Genomic DNA, 22,010 nt, shown 5'->3' on the forward strand with positions numbered 1-22,010 from the left:
ACTCCGCACCTTCATGCGCAAACACTCTCTCGTTTACACACACACCCCCCCACACACAAACAAAGCATAGATCTACTATGAGATGCTATTTGTTTTGGAATGGAAGAGTATTTAGAGTAGTCAAGAGTTCTTTAGCTCAGTTAAGTCCTCCATGGAAGACATGTATCATTATTATCATTTCAGGCTGGGTCCTGCATGGGTAGATTATGGCTTTTTTCCCTCATGTGTATTATGTGTGCATATGTGTATGCATGTGTGTTTGTATGATTGTTTGTGTGTGTTGTGCATATATGTGTGTGTGTATATATTTGTGTATATGTGTATGTGTGTATTGTGTGTATGTGTATGTGTGTATATATTTGAGTGTATGTGTATGTGTATATTGTGTGTATGTGTATGTGTGTATTGTGTGTATGTGTGTGCTCAAAGTTACATCTGGATTCTTTCTTGATTGCTCTTTACATTATTCATTGTGTTAGGGTCTGTCTCTCAGTAGAACCCAACGCTCACTAGTATGGCTAGTCTAACTAGCCAGCTTGCTCCAGGGATCTTGTCTCCGCTTTTAGAGTACTATAAGTACAGAGAGGTTGCATCTACAATGGCCATATGATCAGGGCAACACGGAGCCATCTCCCCATCCCTTGTCTGTGGCTTTGACACCTGAATCTTGGGAACAGGAAAGATGTGAGAGAGACAGAAATGTTGGCGCTCGCCCCCTCTCTTCCTGCTCAGTCTCCTCCTGTGCTGTGGCACTTCCCCTCAGCATTGGCTCTGCCCCTTGTTTCTAGGGAAGATGGCGCTCTCAGTCCCCAAAGGTACCTGCTCTCCAGAGACAGGCAGGGGCTCTGAAATATCACTTATAAAGTGAGCGTTTTGTTTTTAGGAGACCGTGGGCTAGTGTTAGGCAAGTTCAACCCAAGCTCACAGCGAGTGTCTAACCTATAGACAGTTATGTGATACCAAACAAAACACAAATTGCTAGTCAACAGTGAGCACCAAGCATTGGAAAACAGCATCTAATTCTCCAGCGTGCTTAGACGTGGCGTGGGTGTAATTGTCAGGGTTAGAAACCACTCGTGAGCAAGGGCTGTGAAGTGGGCTGCTTTGTGTCTACCCCACCCGTTCAGCAAGCACAAGTCAAATCACACAAGTTTGCATCTCATTTGTTACATGCCATCTACACCCACTCCAGGAGCCAAAAGATCCCAACTAATTTATTTTAAATAATGCATTACCTAAGGATGGCTTAAGGGCACCACCAAATTCTGCCCCTTCCAACGTTGTGTGGTTGGGACATTCCAACAGCTCTGCCTCCCGCTTTTTATTCCTGATCCATATTAATCATATTTCTTTGGTGCCACACGTTAATAATGGACACATACGCTGAGCTATCCAGTGTGTGGTCTCCAGAAGTTTCTTTTCTCCTGTGCAGAGTTGAACTATGATTTCTAGGTCTTCTTGCAGTTAGGTATGGCTTTAAAAGACAAGCGGAAGTGGTGGCCCCTTCTCTCTCTGGTCTGCTAGCTGGCATTAGCATTTGGAAAAACATGTAACTCGTGTTTTATAGTAATGGAATCCATCCATCTAAGTCCCCACATAGCATCAACAAGTCCGTTGGTAGGCATAAGAAGAACCCTCTATTTTGTTTGATTGCTTTACTAGGGGATTTTCCGCTGCAGCACCGATCTTGTGAGAGATCTAATCCCAGACAGCAGCAAGTGCCTCCACACACAGTGCCCAGTGTCAGATACTGTCTGTGCCTCACTGTTTCCATACACACCCATCATAGCATGGCCTCATGAGCTAGGCAGAGGGAGAAATCAACAATAACAGCATGAATAAAATAGAGCCACACACTCTAACAAGACTTGTGTAAGCTTGTGCTATCCTAAAAGGCTCAAGACTAATGTTAACACTCAGGGTAACTGAAACCCTAGAAATCCTTCCGATGAAGCCGGTGACTGGAACACAACACCCACAGCCGCAGGTAACAAAGACACGGCGATGCCTACTATTTATAAGATACTTCCTTCATGCTGGGTGTTACTCAGAACGGGACCCTGTAGGCTGGTCCTCCACGTCCCTGTGGAGATGACTGTGTCATTATTTTCACTGAAAAGACTGGAAAGCAAAAGCACAGAGATGGTGTAACTTGTACCACAGATGATTTAATTGTCCCCAATTATCCACCTTCTGTGATGTTTTGCTTTTTTACTTTTGAAATCTTATTTTAGACTGAGTCTCAGCACGTAGCCCTGGATGGCCTGAAGTTCTTTATGTGGACCAGGCTAGCCTTGAACTCATAGAGATGGACCTGCCTCTGCTTCCCAAGCACTAGGATTAAAGGTGGGAGCCACTACCATGACCAGCCTTTCACTTTCAGTCCTTGAAGAAGATGAAGTCTATGACTTCATCGTTGCTGAATGGCTGTGGTAGCTCACGGTGGAAGAAAGCCATGCCTCCATCCCATCAGCCACTGGCAATGGTGTGACTTTGCTGATGCTCTTCTCTCCCTCACCTGGGAAGGGGGCATTCCAGGTCAGACTGATCCTTCCGCTTGGACCTCTGAATGATGAAGACACAGGGGTAAAGAATCCGCTGGTCAGCAAAGGTGTATGGCTCAAGGGAGTAATGTTTTATCATCAGCAGGGCTGTTAGGATGCCACCGAATAGAGAGAAGGGGCTGATATACCTGAACCTCGATGTAAATATATTTATGAGACTCCAGGGTCGGGGCTCTTTACCAAGGAGCAAATGACCTGCCTAGCATACTGCCATATGCACAAGAAGTCCTGCTGGGTGACATAAAGTAAACAAACAAACAAACAAACAAACAAGTCCCCATGCTGCATGGGGGAAGATAGATGCCTGTACATTAAAGGGAAATTCTGCCGAACGGGGATTAACTAAACCTGAACGTGTTGTTCACTTGGCGCGTTTCTGCTCTCGGGTTGTCTCACACAGCATCTGGGGGATGAGGATCTTTTCACCTACAGATGGACTCGCCGGTTCCTTTGTGAAAATTTCATACCAAAAATGGTACCTCTGTGGCTAAAGACTGGATGCTGGGATGCAGGGTGGAGGAGAGTTAGCCAAGATCGACTCGCTAAAAGTATCATCAGTTGATAGACCCGGATCAGAGTTGACTTGTGGGGAGAACACGGAGAGAAGGGGTTAAGGCGTTCAGTTCAACCTGGACGCATCTGCAGAGATGTGATTCCAGCCACCATTGGCAAACAATTGAGCATTAACTCTGTGTACTGCAAGTAGCACAGCTAATAGGTGGTCTTACTGAATTCCGAATAGTGTAGAGGTTTGACAGACTGTCTGAGCATTGATCACTGAACAAAGTAATTCTCTGAAGGTTTGTTCAAGTAACTGTTCATTAATAAGCAAATGAATATAGTTGGTTTAAGGTACGGCTGCATGAAAGCTATATCTTAGGACACGTTTAAGGATAGGTGGTCTCTGCTTTATCAAAGGCAGCTGGTGTTGCCAGTAATTAATGCTGTAGGTAGTTTAGGGCAATGGAAGAAAGACCCTTGGATTCCACTAGCTTGTCAACCGTGATCGCCACGACCCTTCTGTAATGGACTTAATTATTTCTAGAAGTCACTATTTGCCATTGTTCAAGACACATTTTGAAATCCATTTCACTCCCAAATGGCTGCGTGCTAATTTGCTAGATTCCAAAACACTTCAACTAATGTGAATGGAAACAACCGTTACAATGAAACTTCTAATGGCTTGGAAGCTCTTTAATATGCTTCCAGCCTAACCAGCAATTCCCACTTCCCTGATATCAGGAAATTTCATAGTTTGGTAAAACTCTGGATGGATTAATTTTACTTTGGCTCTTATGTAATAATTATTACAAAGTAAGGAAATAATAGGTACATACCTCATTAAGTTCTGAATCTAAATTAATTACATTTAGACACCTGATTTCATCAAGCTTAAAGTTCTGATATTCACCACTTAAAATGTGATTTGGAAGCAACGATCACTTTGGAGAGAAGCAGGTAACTGCTTTTCTTCATGTCCCCCACCCCAACTCAGTTTCTCTATGACCAGCTTTCCTCTGCAACCTTCATGCTACTCTTGTTTTATGTGACCAAGGATGAGGTGTTTGGTTTTGTCTTGTTTTAGGCAGAGCTTCCCTTCATACAGACTCCCATCAGCAATGGACTCTGGAAGGCAGACTCATTTTTTTTTTTATCTTTGAACACCAAAGGTTGGTGCTAAGCCTCAAAAAGGGGTTATTCACCCGTTTTAATCACCAATGGACCTTCCCTGCTGTTCATTTTAAAGCATTTTTCTATTTTTAAAAAGTCTATAAAGTAGAGGTGGTTTGCAAGAGGCAGGGGGAACATAGGCAAGAACAAAAGCATTTGCTTAGCTTGGAAGAAACCATCTATAAAAGTGCTACCGGCGCAGTAAAGACCTGGACCACAGACACAAATGCACTATTTGCTGATGCTACAGAAATAAGAAAATGAAGCATTGGTGTAATTTTCTAAGAATTTAAAAGAGAACTGAAAACAGGGGTGCATCTTATGAAGCTGTTCTCCTTAACTAATCTTACTGGCAATGCGTAAACCAATTAACCGGGAGTGTGCCGTTGAGGACATGAGGACATAATGGCGCTTTATTCGGTAATTAGCCACCCGGCAAGTAGGCAAGTCATAGTTTGGAAAATTAGTACTGAATCTGTGAGCCTGGAATCCACCATGACTAAAGGCTATTGGTCAATAGATCAGTTGATTGTTTCATAGAACCCACTGGAACTAAAGACGGAGAAGTTTCCTATGCTTGGTTTATACACAGCCTTCTCAGAGTCTGCGGGAGACTTTGGACTTGAAAACCCAGAGGCAAGCCACTCTCTTTATCCGACAGTCTCCATTATTGCATGCCTCTCATCTCCAGCTCCCTTCTGTTGGTAATAGCAGATGGATCGAAGCCAGAGTACAGCTTGTTTAAGTCCCAAAATACTCTACACATCACTTCTATTTCAGATAACAAGCCGAATAAATTAAAACATGGATAAACTTGTCAACACCCAACAGGATCTGACATTCCAGAGACAGTATGATCTCTCACCCATTCGTCTGTGATCAGAAAGCCCAGCTCTGCCTTTGCTAGCTAGAGAGGACTTAAAAAGTATAACAGTCATCAACATACTCCTTTAGCCACATCCCAAACACTCTGTATGCACGTCTTTAGGAAACAGCACCACATCCAGGGTGCTGGGAAGTCCAGCTGTATACCAAAGTATATTGTGTTTACCTTTATATATAACAAGTTAGGACCAGCTCAAGATCTCACACACAAGCGAGCCCTCAAGAGGAAAGCAGCTTGGGATATCCTAGAAGTGTTACTGACATTTATTCTTCTCCTTAAACCTTGGTGAAGTCCGACAGTTTAAGCTGTACCCACTGCCCCTAGGTTTTCTTACTTGGCATGCAACTGCCTGAACTATTTTCTTCACCAACCATGATCAGTGGGGACCTAGGACCACTGATGGAAACAGCAAACCAGAGACCAGCTTCCAGTAAAGCAAGGTTGAATGGAACCTTGTACTCACCTGGACCAGTGTCTAAATGAACTTGGATAATAAGCCTCTTCCCCTGCACGAGTCCTCCCTCTTTCTATGAACAGGAATGGTCCTGTGCACTTCGCTGTGTCTGGAATCCTGGAAAACCAGCTACCTTGCTCATATGCTGACTCAAAGAGCTCACTACCAGCTCCTACCTTCCTATCCCAAGAGCTCCTCACTTTCCTGAGGATCCGGTCCAGACTGAAAGAAGAGTAAACTGCTTCTTTACTTTCTTGGATCTAAAGAGGACCCTAGGCAGGAGTTGGTTGGCTGCTCTCACACGGGCCAGGATGTCATCACACCACCTTCCTGACACTGTGTATAGCACAGATTTACAGGAGGGCGTGAGAGGAGCAGGAGCCAATGGTGCTTTCTGTGAGTCAGAGACTCTCGGTTCAAATTCAGCTGCTTTCTTCAGGCTCTCTCTCTCTCTCTCTCTCTCTCTCTCTCTCTCTCTCTCTCTCTCTCTCTTCCGTGTGTGTGTGTGTGTGTGTGTGTGTGGTGTTTTCCTTCCCAGAGGAGCGATCTTTGCTCTGTTCTTAGGTCAGCTTTAGTCTTCTGCAGCTCCCATTCATTTTATTTATTTTGAACAGTCACTTCGATGCACCATCATGCATGGACTGTTTGATTTGCTGCCTCCTGTGTGCCACGTAATTTCTTGGGTAATCTGACGCCCGTTTTCAGTACAAGCAGGGAATTTTTTAGGACATGATTGCTTTTCTAAGACCTAAAAGCTCTAGAGTTGGCTAGCTGGGTCAGCCATCCTATCAGAGAGGTGAACACGCTGCACCTTGCTCTGGCCTTGGTGCTGAACCGGGAGCTTGCTTGCTGAACCGCATTCACGGACATGGGAAACTTTGCTGAGTTGGAGGAGAGCCTGGCAGGGTCTAAGTATCCTTTCATGGGTCACCCCTAGGAAACTGGGCCCAAGTGATGCCCTAGGGCCCCCCTCCATAGACACGGAGGGCATTTCTTTGCCTGGAGCCAAGAAAGTTTTGTCCAACGGTTTTTCCTGTCACTGGTGCTGCTATGTCCCCTCCCACCTGGGTCGCCATGGAGACTCAGCTCCTTCCTTCTCCAGGCAAAATGGGCGAAGCTTATTTAGCTCAGCCCTGGCTGTAGGAAGCCCACTTTCTTCAACATTCCCTTTATCCGTTTTCAGCAAAAGACAAAGGTAGCCAGAGCACAGTGCTTGCAGGAAAGTGGCACAGGACTGGGTACCCGTGTGCTCCCCAGGACCCCGAGACTTTTGGATAAAGCAATTGGGGGCATTGTAAAGATGCAATGAATTGCCAAATCCAAGATACCGGAGGGGCTCTCCTCTATTCTGTGTATGTGGGGGGGGGGGGGGAATGGAGGTGGAGAAAGGAGTCTTTGGAAAATTCTGTGATTTCCTTTTCCTCTAAGCTCACCTGGCTTCTGTTGTCGTTTCTATGAAGATCTGTTCTCCCCTAAGAGTCTCTCTGTGTTGAGCCCTGTAAATACCTGTGGATCCACCCAGGACTTCATTAGGCTTGGGGAATACGAATGCCATTTCAGTTAAAAACTAACCCAAGCTTAACCTCTTGGTGCAAATGAACACTTACCCACGAGAGAAGCTAAGCCAGCAGAGTCACCCAGTCCCTTAAACGGCATAAACACCTCCTTTGGTCCAAGCAGCTCCTTCCTTTCAGTTAGTTTACTTGTGAGGACATCTTCCTAGTTGGTGTCTTCAATCAGTCTGCCACATCTCGGGTTTACTGATGAAAACCATGTGGAGTCCTCTCCTGTCTCAGGGCTTATTCTTCCTTCTGTTCACTTTCCCTCCTTTGCATCCTCTCCTCTTTATGCCAAAACAGAGCCAGGCTACAGCCTTCCACCAAGACAATGGGCTTTTTCTAACTCCCCCTGCCTACATCCGCCAGCCGCACCTGCCTGCCCATCATCAGTGTGTTTGATCTTCACCAGAGGTGCTGATATGAGGTCCATAGTAACTGACCCATTCTCTGGCGCCCAGGGCAGGCAGACCCCTCCTCCCGCCCCCCCCCCAGGCGAGTTTTTAAGCTGCTAATGAAAACCCAAGAGACACATTTCCTTTTGGTTATGTAACTAGCTTTTCCTGCCTCTGGTGGACTTCAGCATCATGTCTCCTCGGAGTGGGGAATGCAAAAAGGCACCAGAGGGGCTGGGGACCTGAGAGCCAGGACCCAAAGGCTCGGGGATCCTAGGACGTGGAACATCTGGCTGGGATCCGTGCCAGCTCCTAGCCTTCCAGCAACTTAGCGCACTGCTTACCTTGTGGTGGACAGGGTGGGTCACTCCATCGTGGTCGCCTGTCTTGGAACGGAGCAAGATTTAATAATTCACTCCTCTGTGAATGGCGAGGGAAGAAAACACAATAAGAAGAGGTAACAGACGAACTGGAAGCAGATGGTCCAATTTCACATCAGCCTCGGCAGGCTGTGGGGAGACTCCATTCTTCTGCTCGCGGTTGGTCCAGCTTCTGCTCCAGCTCCAGGCTCTCTGGTTCCCGCGGATCCCTACCCTCGGCCCGCCCAACCTCTCCAGCCAGGTGCTGCCGTCTGGTGACTGGCTCCCTCTGGCTGGAGGGCTGGGCGCTGGGGCCACCGCGGGGCAGAGGAGCGCGCGTGTGGGCAGCGACGGAAGAGGGAGTCCAGCAGCAACGGAGGGAGGGAGCCTAGAATGGCAGGGGGTGGGGGAAGTCCACGTTGAGGAGCAAAGTGAAGGACCTCGTAGGGAGACTTCATGAAAGCCGCAGATTCAGTGAATGCTATTCGGTTCCAGCCCCACGGACTGAACCGCGCTGTCAGAGCACTAAGCTATGCTTCTCTTCTCGAGATAAAAGCGGGCACAGCGCCGCACGCTGGAGAACCAAGGTGACACAGAGGCAGGCATCAGCATCGCAGGAGAGGCAGCGGCGGGGGGCCTAGAGATGGAGCCGACCGAGCCCCCCACCCTTCTGGTCCAGCTTTCTTTCTTTCGTTTTTAACCTGCGATGAGCTCTGGGAGGCGCGGGGACAGACAGGCGCCGCTCCTCCAAAGAGAACCTGGAAAAGGCTGGGGAGCCTTTGGGGAGTAGATCCCCAGGGACACCTGTCCCCTCATGTCACCAATAAGTCCTAAACTCCAGCGTCAGCCACGCCTGCTTTCTGTGGCTTTGCTGTGGGCTTGGTGAAATGTTTAGAGTGGGGTCTCTTCACTGCCTCCCACTAGGGTGACATCCTCCAGGAGTGCACCTGTGAGCCCGGAGGGGAACAGCCAGCAAAATTGGTCTGAGAGGAGGTCCTGCACCCGGGGCTTTACTCACACAGACCCAGATCCAAGAACCAAGCCTGGTACCCTATTCAGTCCATCCTACCCATTGTTCCTGGGACCTAGTGCCAGCTGCTGACACTATCCCTACTTTATTTTCACCTGAGATAAAGGATGTGCACGTTCTGAGTATTATCCCAATTTCCTGCAAACTCATACCCTTTGGACAGCCTGCTTTGTATGGTTATTCCAGAGAGCATCCCACAGGAATCTCAGATACAACCTGTCTTTCTCTTAGGGTCATTGCAAACAGTAGATCATTTCCAAAGCCGTCTCACATCTACCTTCCACCAAGTACAGACCGTTGTTCATGCACCTTTAACCTAGGGAGAAATAGTTGAACGGGAGACTAAAAGCAATCCACACCACTGACTGATAATTCTATAATGGTTCATTTAATAATGGGCTATTTTGTGCTGCTAAGTAAAAAGGCTTTTCATCTCAAAAAACATACAAGTCAAGAAGGTGACTCTTCTAATGAAGGGACTCATCAAGACCTGCTCTTAGCGATGGATGATATTTCATCCTCAGTTCATACTTTAAAAAATATTTAAAAGGTGTGTGTGTTTGTGTGTGTGTGTGTGTGTGTGTGTGTGTGTGTGTACCCACAGAGGGTAGAAAACACATCGGATCACCTGGAGCTTGAGTTACAGGCAGTTGTGAGCTGGCTAATATGGAAGCTGGGAATAGAACCTGGGTCCCCTGAGAGAGCAGCCCATGCTCTTGAACACCAAGCCGTCTCTCCAGCCCCAATCTGTACTTTTTAAGGACACAGAAATCCAGTCCCTCAGGAACGTTGTCTGCTTCCTGAGGATGGCTTTAGTACAGGAAGGTGTTTCCCTCAGTTTGCATCAGCGGTTGGGTCTGTCTCACTAACACACGCTAGAGGCTTTGTCTTTGCCAATGCGTTTCCTCCGGAGGTCTTAGGATCTCCGTTGCTCATGCCTCAGTTTGGTGTGGTCTTCAGAGGTATTACTATGCACAGCATGTTATGTGTATTCTACACCAGGTCTGCTGGGCCAGGCGATTGTGTCAGAAGTGAAGACAAACCAAGAACCTGGCAGAATGACGCCCAAGGGGTGAGGCTGCAGCATGTGGTTTTGGTCAGATAGCACCGGCATGGTGAAAGATCTTTATTGCATAAAAAATAGCATTTACTCCACAAAGCTGTTATGGACTCAACAGCTCATCTGTATTCTACCAGAAGAGTTTTCAAAGTGTCTTTCTTACCAGCAGCTGATGAAGTTAGGAAATGAACAGTAGGCAATGGCCGTTAAACATCCGGAAACTCCTAGCGTGAAGCAGCAGCTAGGGTGGGATGGGCTACTGACGGTCAAGAAGATGCAGAACCATGTTTTGAATGGGGTTCTGTGAGACAAGAGCTACTGGCTGATCTAGATTCATGTATTCCGTGGAGCTTGGACCATGATCTGTTGAGTGTGACTGAGGAGTTGGCACCAGTGCCTGGAATTCAGTGCCTTTGGGCTGCACGAGATGCTACCCCTCTGAGCCTCAGGAACTCAAACTCCGAAGCGCCTCACACCTGATGTGTCTCAGATGTCATGTATTTATTTCGCAATGTTGAGTGCAGGCGAGGAAAGGATCTAGGAGGATTCCCTAGGTAGATATCTGCTCCAAAGCTGACACTGGCCGTAGCTTTTAGGATTGATTAATTATACGGATGAGCCTGGTTCCTTCATCTATCAATCCCTAATAGAGGCCCATTAGGCAGTAAAATGGACAGAATGAATGATATCCATGGGGCATCATTTGTTCTGGGCTGTCTTTTTCTTCACCATTGACTGGGTCAATTTACATCCCAATCTGTCTTCCTGGTGCATATGTAGACCAGCCTTGCCCTGGCATGCATGGGTTTTCTGGCTCCTTGGTCAGGGCTTCTTATTGATTTAAAACCCTGGGTTCCCATGGAAACTCAGTTCTTCTGCTCTAAGCCGACTCCCCTACAAGGAAAAAGAAAACCCAACACTCAAACTTAGGTCCTTAATAGTCAGGGTTGATATATGAGCTCTGAAATCTGATTTTGGCTATTAAAGATGAAACCTTAAAACAGTTTCAAAATTAGCACAGGGGCTGGAGAGATGGCTCAGTGGTGAAGGGCACCGAAGACTCTTCCAGAGGGCCTGGGCTCAATCCTGGCACCCACATGGGAGATCACAACTGTTTATAACCCTAGCTCCAGGGACCCAACACTTTCTTCTGGCTTGACCAGATATAAGAGATGCAAATGGCACACAGACAGATGTGCAGGTGAAACAGCAAACACATAAAACAAAAATTTACAAGGATGTTAAGCAGTTACCCTTTCCTACAAGTCTACTTCCAAAGGACCAAGATGCTACTCTGTGTTTTAGGGAATAGTTAAGTTCCTTTTTCCATCTCCATCTGTGCATTGGAAGGTACATTCTTAAGACACAATTCCAGGTATGAATGATGAAGATGAAGGTCATCTGCCTACACTAAGTATTTTAGGGACCACTGCTGGAACCTTCACCCTCAATTATCCAGTTATAACTTCTCATTCCCTTCGGCACACTCGATTTCCTCATTTTGGAGCAATATTCATGGTCTTATCTATTACCAAATTGGAATCATTTATAAGTATTTTGACATACATTTTTAAGTTTAATTCCATGACTTGCTAAAGGAGTATAATCCACAGATGCCTTTGATCACGTGTTTCTATAAAGATGTATTATTAGCTCACTCTTCAGCAGGTATATACCCTTTTTTAATCACATGCTTCCCCAAAGAATTCATTAAATTACAATTAAAAAATTATAATAGCTTCAAATACATTTCAGGGGACCACCGGGAGGTGAGTGTTAGAGGAACAATCATGTGAAGGAATCCTATTAGCCTTCCCACACCTCTTAGGAAAAACCATTCCAATTAACAGGGCATCTGTAGGGAAGGAGAATTCCAGAATAAACAGGCAAATTGAATCTGGGAGCTGTTCTTTCCGTGGTTCATCATTGATAAGATGCCCCAAGTCTCTGTGTGTTTTCTGACGCCACTAACAGCAAGGCTGAGTTGGAGAAAGAATGATATCAAAGCCTCCTCTCTGTGTCATGACTACTGAGTCATCATCCCACACTAAGCAGCCATTCACAGAGGACCTGGTTTGCTCTCCCTAGAGGTGCAGCTCTTGCCTGGGATCCCCAAGCTTTCAAGTCTCCCAGCCCGCTTTGCCCCCCTGTGGTCAAGCCAGCTTCTAAATCCCAGATCAGCTAGATTCAGATGCTTGAGCAGGAAGTCCCGCCCCCAGCTAAGCAAAGGCTTGCCAAGGGATGGACCTGAGCAGGGGTTTCCTGCATTGCGGATGAGACAGACTCAGGCATGAAGCTAGTACGCTGAATCTTTATTAGAGCTAGTCCTAAGAGGTATAATATACATGGAAACAGTTGTGGAGGGGAGGGCAAAAGAAGAGGTGCTGGGCCTTTACCTCGGCTGACAACAAACAGAACCCTGGAGCCAAAATGGCCGCCTGAGTTGCCCTGCGTCAGGCCCAAATGGCCTCCACCAGTTGATTACTATGTGTGAGCCAATCAGGTAAAGATGGGACTTCTGGCCAGGTGGCCTTTCTGCATCTGACAGCTCAGTACTGATTGAAATGGCCTCCTAGTCCCTAGGTCACTCCCTTCTTTGGAGTGAGTTCTGGCATATCAAGTTACTGAAGTGTGTGTGTGTGTGTGTGTGTGTGTGTGTGTGTGTGTGTGTGTATGTGTGTGTGTGTGTGTGTGAGAAAGAGAGAGAGAGAGAGAGAGAGAGAGAGAGAGAGAGAGAGAGAGAGAGAGAGCGTATCACTGGCTCCTAGTGTGGGCTGTATGGGCTGTGCACTTCCACACACCTGCATGCAGGGAATTAGAACACGCCCCAGGACTTGTTTGCTCTTAGACACCCAGGGAAAGCAGACATTTGGGAGCTAGAGTGAGCTGAGCACCTAAGCCTAAGGGTAGTCTCGTCCAGGGTAGAGGTAGTCTCATTTCTGTGTGGCCTGTTTGTACTGGACCTGAGAGATTGGACATCTGGTCATAGGTGTGAGGCCCTGGAAAGACAAAACTCTCTGGGTTGAAATCTTGAGTGATGTCCTGCTCGTAGGCTCCGTTAGTTAGCGGTCTCCTCATTTAAGATTGCTATACTCTAGAATGTTCGAGTTAGTCTTGAGAACTCTAAGTGAGATCGAGGGCTATCTGGCATGATCTGACGTTACCCAGGAAGCTGCCCTGCAATCAGAACCTGGCCTACAGCAACCTGACACATGCTATCTGTTTATGATAAGCTCTGCTTGCCATGGGTGGCTCCGAACCGGCAGTTATGTATTTCCAAGGAGGTGAAGATGTGAACAGACTCAGCTCCAGTTCCCTTAGGACTAGTTTCACCTCTTCCCCTTACAAGTTCTGGTAAAATTGGGGGAAACCTCTTGTTGGCTCTGACTGGTTAGCAAGCTTGATCTCAGAATCAGATACTGTGGGGAAAGGTGCTCTGCCAGAGTGGTGTGTTAGAAGCTAACGTGTCTCCCCATGGACTTCTGGTACCCTGACTCAAGAATATTGTGTTAGTTAGCTGTTGCTTAGAGTAGAATAAGGGCAAAGCTGGCAGAGCAGAAAGTCAGGATGCTCCCACTGTGCTCTCTCCAGGATCTAAACAAAACCCAGGCTCCCACACCAATTGCCTTTCCTTCAGCTTGATAAGCCAGGGTCTAATGAGCGGCACATTAGGAAATGTTATGTAACCTAGTGGAGCGCAAGGAGGTTTGGTTGTTTTCATTTTTTTTTTTATTGAAAACAACTAACTGTCAAGGGCATGGAGAGTTGGCTTAACAGTTGTGAGCATTTGCTGTTCTTGCACAGGATCTGAAAAAGGTGGCTCACCACCAGCTGAAATTCTGGCTGTAAGGGATCTCACACACTCACATGCCCAATGGTGTCTCTTTTGGGATATTTTCTGAGATTTGGAGAGGGTAATAGGAGTCCCATTTGGGCTCATATACTCCATGGTCCTTTGGGATAATAGTATCTTATATTATCTTATTTATTTACAAGAAAATTTCAACAAACAATAGCTTTTTAAAAACTATCCATGCGTTTAGTGTGGAGCTGAAGGGTTAGAAGTCCCGCAATGCATAGCTTCTCTACTTAGCAGATCCATGCTAAGATCAGCATGCCAGACATGAGGTTATTGTCCGTAGTTCTGGGAAAGAATTCACCTCTAGGTTTATTTTCATTGTTGGTGGAATTCAGTTGCCTGCTTTTGTATAGCTGAAGTCCCTGTGTTCCTACAGTGGAGGGTGTTCCTTGAAACCCCATCTGTATCTATCATCATATGGATTCTCTGTGAGCCAGGGGTGGTACCCTGGGCCTTTCCCATGGTTCATTTCTCTGACCTCTCCTCTTCCCACCAGCAAGGCCTGTCCTCTTGTAGCAGACTTGTGTAATCAGGCAAGGTCTACCTAGGCTCTTTTTTATTTGGTGGTCAACTGACTTTGAAACCCAAATTATGCCCGGAAAATCCCTCACCACAGTGTCTGGAGTAACGCTTGGTTTGGTAGCAAATGGAATTGTTATTTGATATTGAATTTGACAACCAATTTGATGTTATGGATATTTGGGCATCTTGTAATTCTGCCTACCATTTTACTGCCTCAAGGCATGTCTCTCTTGAGACACTGTTTCCTGTAGCTTAGCTGGCCGTAAGCTCCGAATGGAGTCAAGGATGACCTTGGTCTCAGGTCCTCCTTGATCTTGATCGCTGGGATTATCAGTGTACATGCTGATGTCTCCGGAGAATTTCCTTTGAATGACAGCGGACACAGATGAACAATGTGTTAAAAGTGAAGCTCGGGTGCAGATCTAAGAGACACCCTATTGCTGATGGAGCAACGAGCCTGTAACAGCAGCACTTTCCCCTGGCCCTCTGCACGTCTATCCCCACCAAGGCCAGAGGCGATCAGAACTGACACACACTCAGTTCATTTCTGTGGCTTTCAGCCTGGACTGTGGTCTCCAGTCAGATTTCATCACGTGATTTCACGGCCACATCCCCCGCATCTGTAGTTGGTCCTAAGGGTTTGGAGAGGAGACGTGTGTCCTGCAGGTGGTCTTCACGACAGAAGGCAAGGAAAAACCCAACAATAGGAGTTATCTAGAAGCTCAATGGGCTGAGAAATTGTCATCCGTGTTAACTTGGTAGACAGAAAACAACAGATTCTAATAGAGCGATGTAGGAGATAAGAAATGTCTGGGGGGATGTGAGGTTCACGCAACTACAGAATCAATTAGACCTTTGTTCTTGATGGGGTAGTCTTTAAACATGTACATTGCCCTAAAGAAGTATGGTTTTACATTGTTGGTCTTTATACTCGAGAACACAGATCAGTGTGGTGCCCTGATTCTTTTAAAATTAAGATTTTTATTTTTTGTTTTGCCTGCACGTATGTTTGTATGTATGTATGTATGTATTATGTAGCATGCACTGTGGGCATGCAGTACGCAGTAGAGGACGTCAGATCCCTGAGACTGGAGTCACATGAGCTTGTGAGCTGCTGTGTAGGTGCTGAGGACCAAAGTGCTCTGAGCCAGTAGCCTGTGCCCTCCAGCCTCAGTTCTTGCTTCTTCCTGTGACTACTCTCACTCAGAGTTAAGGGTCAAAAGGGCATTCAAGCCATAGGATTTACCTGATGCAGTCAGGTAGGTAAATTTCTGTAACTGAGATGGTTTGGGTGCATCTTTGCTTGAAGAAAATAGAAGGAGAAAAGAGGCCCCAGTCTTTGGGCCTCTGTGCACAAGCTAAAGAAAATGCTCTATAAAGGGCTGGAGGTGAAGGGCTTTGCCGCCTCTGGATGACATCATTCCAGGGAACTGCGGATCACTGGTTTGCAGTGGTTCAGGACCCAAGCCAGAGGCAGGCGTGGGGTTTGTTGGTGACACCCTGCTGAAGACTTCAGACTCCAGACTGTCACTGACGCACAGACATAGGCTCTCCAACTCTGAGCAGAAGCATAAAATTATCTCTCGATGTCTTTATTTCCCTTCTGATGTGTGTTGTCCTATAGACACCGATTTCACAGCCAGGGTCAGGTAATTGGATTTGAAGGCATGTTTGCTGCACATCAGTGGACTTTCAGGAATGGAGAATTCTACTTGATCTTGCCGTCGTCTCGAATCGAAACAAATCATGCACCTCTTTTACCTTTAATGATTCATTCTGAGAACAGCAAAGACTTAGTGCTATTAATTAGGGCTGCTGAAATATTCAGAGTGCTTGAGGCGGAAAAACAGTCTCAGAGATTGTGTTTCTAAGTAGTTCTGTTTTCTAGGGATTTCAAAACAAGCTGGGAAGAAAAGAAATCTCGCACACTAAAATATAAGACAATTCCACGCTGCCCTCATGTGCTCGGCTGCATTCTACCGAGCAGTGATTGTGGGGATTCTATCACGCTACGTTGTCAAAATACACCGCCTTCTTCTCTCACTGGCTACAGGGAACAAAGGCCCTTGGATGAGAATTTAACCAGCAGCAGAAAGGCCGGGGTCTATTGCATACAGGAAGGGAGTCTCGTGGGGAAGGCAGTCTACCAAGCTCCCCTGGAACTTTGGAAAGGAATGTTCCCAGTCGTTAGTCTCCTTCCTTGCTGTGTACTATGGTGTGATCCTTGAAAATAAGTGTTTACCCCAGAGAAAGGTGTGGCGTGTGTGGATGGGTAAGGATCTGCTAAACAGCTGGCATCCACAGCAAAAGCAGGCATTTCTACATCTGAAGCTGGCACCACAGCAGGTCCACCTGCTTCAGGTTGTCCTCTGACTTCCATATGTGCACCATGGTTGCAGTACATGCTTGCACATAGCACGCACACATGCACACACATGCACATACATGTGCACACACAGAGAGGAAACAAATAAAATGTAAAAAATTGAACCCAAATGTCAGTATTGTTTGTCTACAGACATATTACTGTGAGCACACCTAATCTTATCAAACATTAGCATCATACTATGGTGGTCTGAATGAAAACGGCCCCCATAGGCCCATAGAGAGTGGCACCAATAGGAGGTGTGGCCTTGATGGATAGGTGTGGCCTCATTTGGACGCAGTCTGTCACTGCGAGTGGGTTTGGGGGTTTCAGAAGCTCAAGCCGGTCCCAGTGACTCTGTTCCTGCTGCCTACCAGATGTGGAACTCTCAGTTCCCTCTTCAGCACCATGTCTGTCTGGGTGCCACCGTGATACCTCCAACATGATAACAGACCAAATCTCTAAACTGTGAGCAAGCTCCAGTTAAATGTCTTTCTTTAGGAGAGTTGCTGTGGTCAAGGCATCTCTTCACAGCATTAGACATTCTAAGAACATGCTTTAAATTCCGTCAATAAAATTCAGTGTAGATTTATTTTGTCCTTTATGTAAGAACTAAGACAGGATTTTAGACTTTGACTCTTGACTCAGAGACACACCCACCATTATGCAGTACTGTGCCAGAACACAAGACAGACAGCGTTCCTGCTGTGCATGTGACGTTCATGGTTACATGGTGTGATGATGAATCAGAACAAGTGCTGTCATATGTCAATACTCTCTTTATTAAACCATCGATTTAATAAAAGAACAAAATCATTTCACCAGAAACTCGTAGCAATTGACAGGTTGACAAGCCAGAGGCTAGAGCACCCAAAACAATAGTGAAAAATACAAGGTGGCGTGTGCACACACGGGATTTAAGCCACTGAAAAGGGACAGCAGTCAATGCAGTGCATTGATTGGCAGGCGAATGCTGCATGCATCAGGGGAAAGCAGTGCAGAATCCTGACATCTGCAATGTAGTTCTGACAATTTAATCCTGACAAATACGTGAAGACGAGTCAATGGAGCAGCCTGAGTCCGGCAGACAGTCCTGGGGAGACTGGAGAGCAGCCTGTAGCTGAGTGGGGCCTCGTCTGCATCTTCTCTCACACACAAAGTCATCTCAGAACGTGTCATAGCCTCTTCTGGCGCGTGAACACATCATAGCCTCTTCATGGAGCATGAACAAGTCATAGCCTCGTCATGGAGCATGAACACGTCATAGCCTCGTCATGGAGCATGAACACGTCATAGCCTCTTCATGGAGCGTGAACACGTCATAGCCTCTTCATGGAGCGTGAACACGTCATAGCCTCCTCATGGAGCGTGAACACGTCATAGCCTCTTCATGGAGCGTGAACACGTCATAGCCTCTTCATGGAGCGTGAACACGTCATAGCCTGTTCATGGAGCATGAACACGTCATAGCCTCGCCATGGAGCGTGAACACGTCATAGCCTCGTCATGGAGCGTGAACACGTCATAACCTCGTCATGGAGCGTGAACACATCATAGCCTCCCTCTTCATGGAGTGTGAACACGTCATAGCCTCTTCAAGGAGCGTGACGTTGTTAGCTTTGATGGGAAGCATCAAGAAAAAGGTTGTGACTTCTGCTAGTTTTTTTTAAACCTTTAAATATGATATGAAAATGTGACTCACAGAATAATTAATTCAACGTAATTAATTAAAATGAAAAGCTTTTGTCCTTTGAGATATATTTTTAATGAAATAAAATACAATCCATAGGCTGGGAGAATTCTTGACATATGAACATAACTTATCTAGAAATATATATAATATAATAGTATATATATTTGAATTTACTTATATAACAAACTTTTAGCAATGCTTGTAATCCCAGTGCTGGGGGGTGGGGGGTAGAGAGGGGCAGACTCTGGCTCACTGGCTAGCAGCCAACCCTACTTGGTAAATTCCATATTAGTTAAAGACCTTGTCTCAAAATTAAGGTGGACAGTGTCTTGAGAAATGACACCTGATGTTGGCCTCTGTCTTTCACATGTTTGTGTACACACATGCATGCACATCCACACACATGTTCAGCCACTCACACATGCAGACACACACACAAGCACACACACACACACAGAAAATCTTTAATGTAAACTATAGAATAATTATCAATAAAACACGGCACTACCACAAACTTCTACAATGCATGTGGCAATAAGGTCATCTTAGTCTGTGACCGGTGAGAGAATCAAACCCCAAATGATGTCATACAGTGGCACCCTCATGACATTCTCGCTGATGTGACCACTGGACTAGAAAGGGGGCCAGAGATTTATAGCAAAGAAGTGTTGGAAAACTTGGGTTGGCGAGGACTGCTCTGTGTGTTGATTTTGGCAACTGATCCAGGACTATTTGTGTCTTTCAAAATTGGACTACACAACAAAAAGGGATAATTTTTAATTTATGTAAATCATACCTTAGAAAATGTGGCTTAAAATACACGAAGGCAAAATGAAGACATTTCCAGATAAAGAATATTGGAATAACTCAAGGGAAGCACACCTGTGTTATACTGCCTAAAGAAATGCTTCAGGCTGACAGCATTGACTCCATATGGTGACTCAGGTCTCAGGAAGGAGGCACAGGACTGGAAGTTGGAAATGGTTTTTTTGCCTTCTCTTTGCTATTTGCCTTTGTAGGTAGTTTGCAAGTCATATAACTGTAATGTGTTGTCAGTACCGTGCATGCATGCGACACACGTGAGCATATGATGTGTGCTGATGCAGAGAACATTTCTACGTTCCACATGAAGAAACCATGCTGGAAATGCATATTTTGATCAAGATAGCTATAAAAGGGAGAGGAAGGCAAAGAAATAAAACTGAGATGCTAGTGGAAAAATTAAGCGTTTGCTAAGGAATACTTAATAGGGAAAAGAGTGGTTTAAAAAGAAGAAAAGAAGGAGAAGAACCCAACTGGAGAGTTGCCAGGCCTAAATCCAATTGATGTGAGCAACGGTATTAAATGTCTAACTACTCTGTTCTAAAAACGTTGTCCTGGTGAGTGGAACGTCACGGTCTAAGTTTACGCTGCTTACGAAAGATGTACTTTAAATTCAAATGCGCAAGTTGACTGAATGCAGAAGGATGGAGAAAAGAATGCTAAACACACAGAAACATCAGAGGCTTGGATGCTTGCAGCAGACTCACACGAAGAGACCCAGATATGAAGAGCATCTCTGGAGACAAGGTGGGGAGTTGTGTTGTGATGCAAAGATGGATATAGGCAGCCGAGGCCATCCTGGGTCTTTTGTATGTAAAATATAAGATTATTTTTTCAATGTCCGAAGAATTGTGATAGAATTTGGTGGGGGTTGTGCTGCGTTCCTAGACTGCTTTCTGCTGAGTGTCCACTTTCACATGCTGTTAGTCCCTCCACTCCGTGGGCACGGGAGGTCTTTCCACCTTTTGGCATCTTCTTTGGTTTCTTTTTCCAGCATCTGAAGGCTTTCATTGTACAAGTCTTCCACTTCCTAGCCTTATTCCAAGATGTGTTTAGTTTGTTGTGGATGGTACTGTTTCCTGATTCCTTTCTCCATGTGTTTAGGAAGGCTAGTGGGGTTTGTGCATCGACTTTATATCCTGTTTCTTTGCTAAATGAGCTTGTCAGCTGTAGGAGTTTTCTGGTGGCGTCGTTAGGGTCATTTAAATATAGACTCATGTCATCTGCACATAAAGATGCTTTGACTTCTTCTTTCCTGCTTGAATCCCCGTTATCTCACTCACCTGTCATATTGCTCTTGTTAAGACTTGCAGTGTTATGTTGAATGGGGCGGGGGGAGTGGGCATCTATGTCTTATTTCCCATTTTAGTGGAAATTCTTTGAGCTTTTCTCTGTTTAGCAAAACATTAGGTGTGGGCCTGCTGTATATGGCTTTATTATGTTGAGATATGTCCTTGTTGCCCTAGGTTCTCCAGGACTTGCATCATGAGGGGAAGTTGGAGTTCTCAAAGCCCCTTTCTGTGTATAATTAGATGATCATGTGGTTTCTGTCCTTATGTCTATTTATGTGATGTATTATGTTACTGATTTACGTATGTTGAGTATAGCACTCCCTACATCTTTGGGATGAAGCAGACTTGATCTCGCTGACTGTACACAAATAGAAGAACGAAGCTGGAACCTTATATTTCACTCTCTGCAAAACTCAACTCTAAATGGATCAAAGACTTCAACCCAAGACTTAATACCCTGAATCTGATAGAGGAGGAAGTGGGGAATTCTCTTGAAGTCACTGTCAGGGAGAGGATTTTCTGAGCAGGACCCCAGCAGGACAGGTATTGAAGCCGACAATTAACAAATGGGACCTCCTGACATTAAAAGTTCTCTGCACACCAGTGCCAGCTGAGCAGAGAGGCAGACTACAGAGAGGGAAAAAGTCTCTCCTAGGTGTATTCTCGCAGAGGGTTGTTATCTAAAATACACAGAGAGCTTAATAAGCATCAAGAAAACCCAATCAAAGGTGGGGCATGGAACCAAATAGAGAGTTCTCAGAAGAGGAAAGACAAGTGTGTTCAGGGAAAGGCAAATCAAAACTACTTTGAGATTTTTATCTTTCCCCAGTCATAATGGGCAAGGGTCAAGCAAGCACGTGAGCAAGCAAAAAAGCAAGCAAACAAATAAATAAACAAACGAGGAAGCAGCAAGCATCTACAAGCAAACATATAAAAACCACTACCACCACCACTACAAAAACAAACAAACAAACAAACAAATGATAATAGCTGCCATGGGTGTGTGGGAGGGGAACACATTAGTTTTTATGGGATTAGAAACTGGTGCAGCCACTATGAAAATTAGTGTGGCAGTCCCTCAAAAAGCTGGGAACAGACCTACACCTGATCCAGCTGCACCACTCTTGCACAGGCACCCGAAGGGCTATATACTCTTCTGTAGCGACACCTGCTCATCCGTGCTCATTCATCCAACCCCGAAGACTCTCCAGAACAGCATACTGGGGCTGGAGAGATGATGGCTCAGCAGCTATGTGTACTTGCCGTTCTTGCAGAGGACCAGGATGCAGTTCCCAGTACCTCAGTTGGGCTTTTCACAACCACCTGTAACTGCAGCCCCAGGGGACCTGACTCCTTTGTCTGGCCTCCTTGGGTAGCTGTGGATGCTACACACATGTGCACACACACACTCACAAACACACACTTCATGTGACACAGCTCTATCCTGTGAAACCTTGAAAACCTGAGAAGACAGGACCTGAC

General features: G+C 45.8%; 1 protein-coding gene across 9 annotated transcripts in view; it reads right to left on the reverse strand.

Moving 5' to 3' along the window:
• Kcnj6 (potassium inwardly rectifying channel subfamily J member 6) overlaps nt 1-8,521 on the reverse strand; it is a 246,415-nt gene extending 237,894 nt beyond the window's left edge. For 3 of the 9 annotated variants that reach the window (XM_075960925.1, XM_075960949.1, XM_075960959.1), the window contains exon 1: nt 7,871-8,520. The gene's annotated coding sequence lies outside the window, so the exon portion shown is untranslated. Of the gene's footprint in view, nt 1-5,584; nt 5,895-7,182; nt 7,583-7,870 lie in introns of those variants that run through there. The other 6 variants (XR_012909637.1, XR_012909641.1, XR_012909642.1 and 3 more) reach the window with 6 other exon arrangements.
• Between the last annotated feature and the right edge of the window lie 13,489 nt (nt 8,522-22,010).

The sequence above is a fragment of the Microtus pennsylvanicus genome, chromosome 1 (assembly GCF_037038515.1).
Source record: "Microtus pennsylvanicus isolate mMicPen1 chromosome 1, mMicPen1.hap1, whole genome shotgun sequence".
In the NCBI taxonomy this organism is placed as follows: domain Eukaryota; kingdom Metazoa; phylum Chordata; class Mammalia; order Rodentia; family Cricetidae; genus Microtus; species Microtus pennsylvanicus.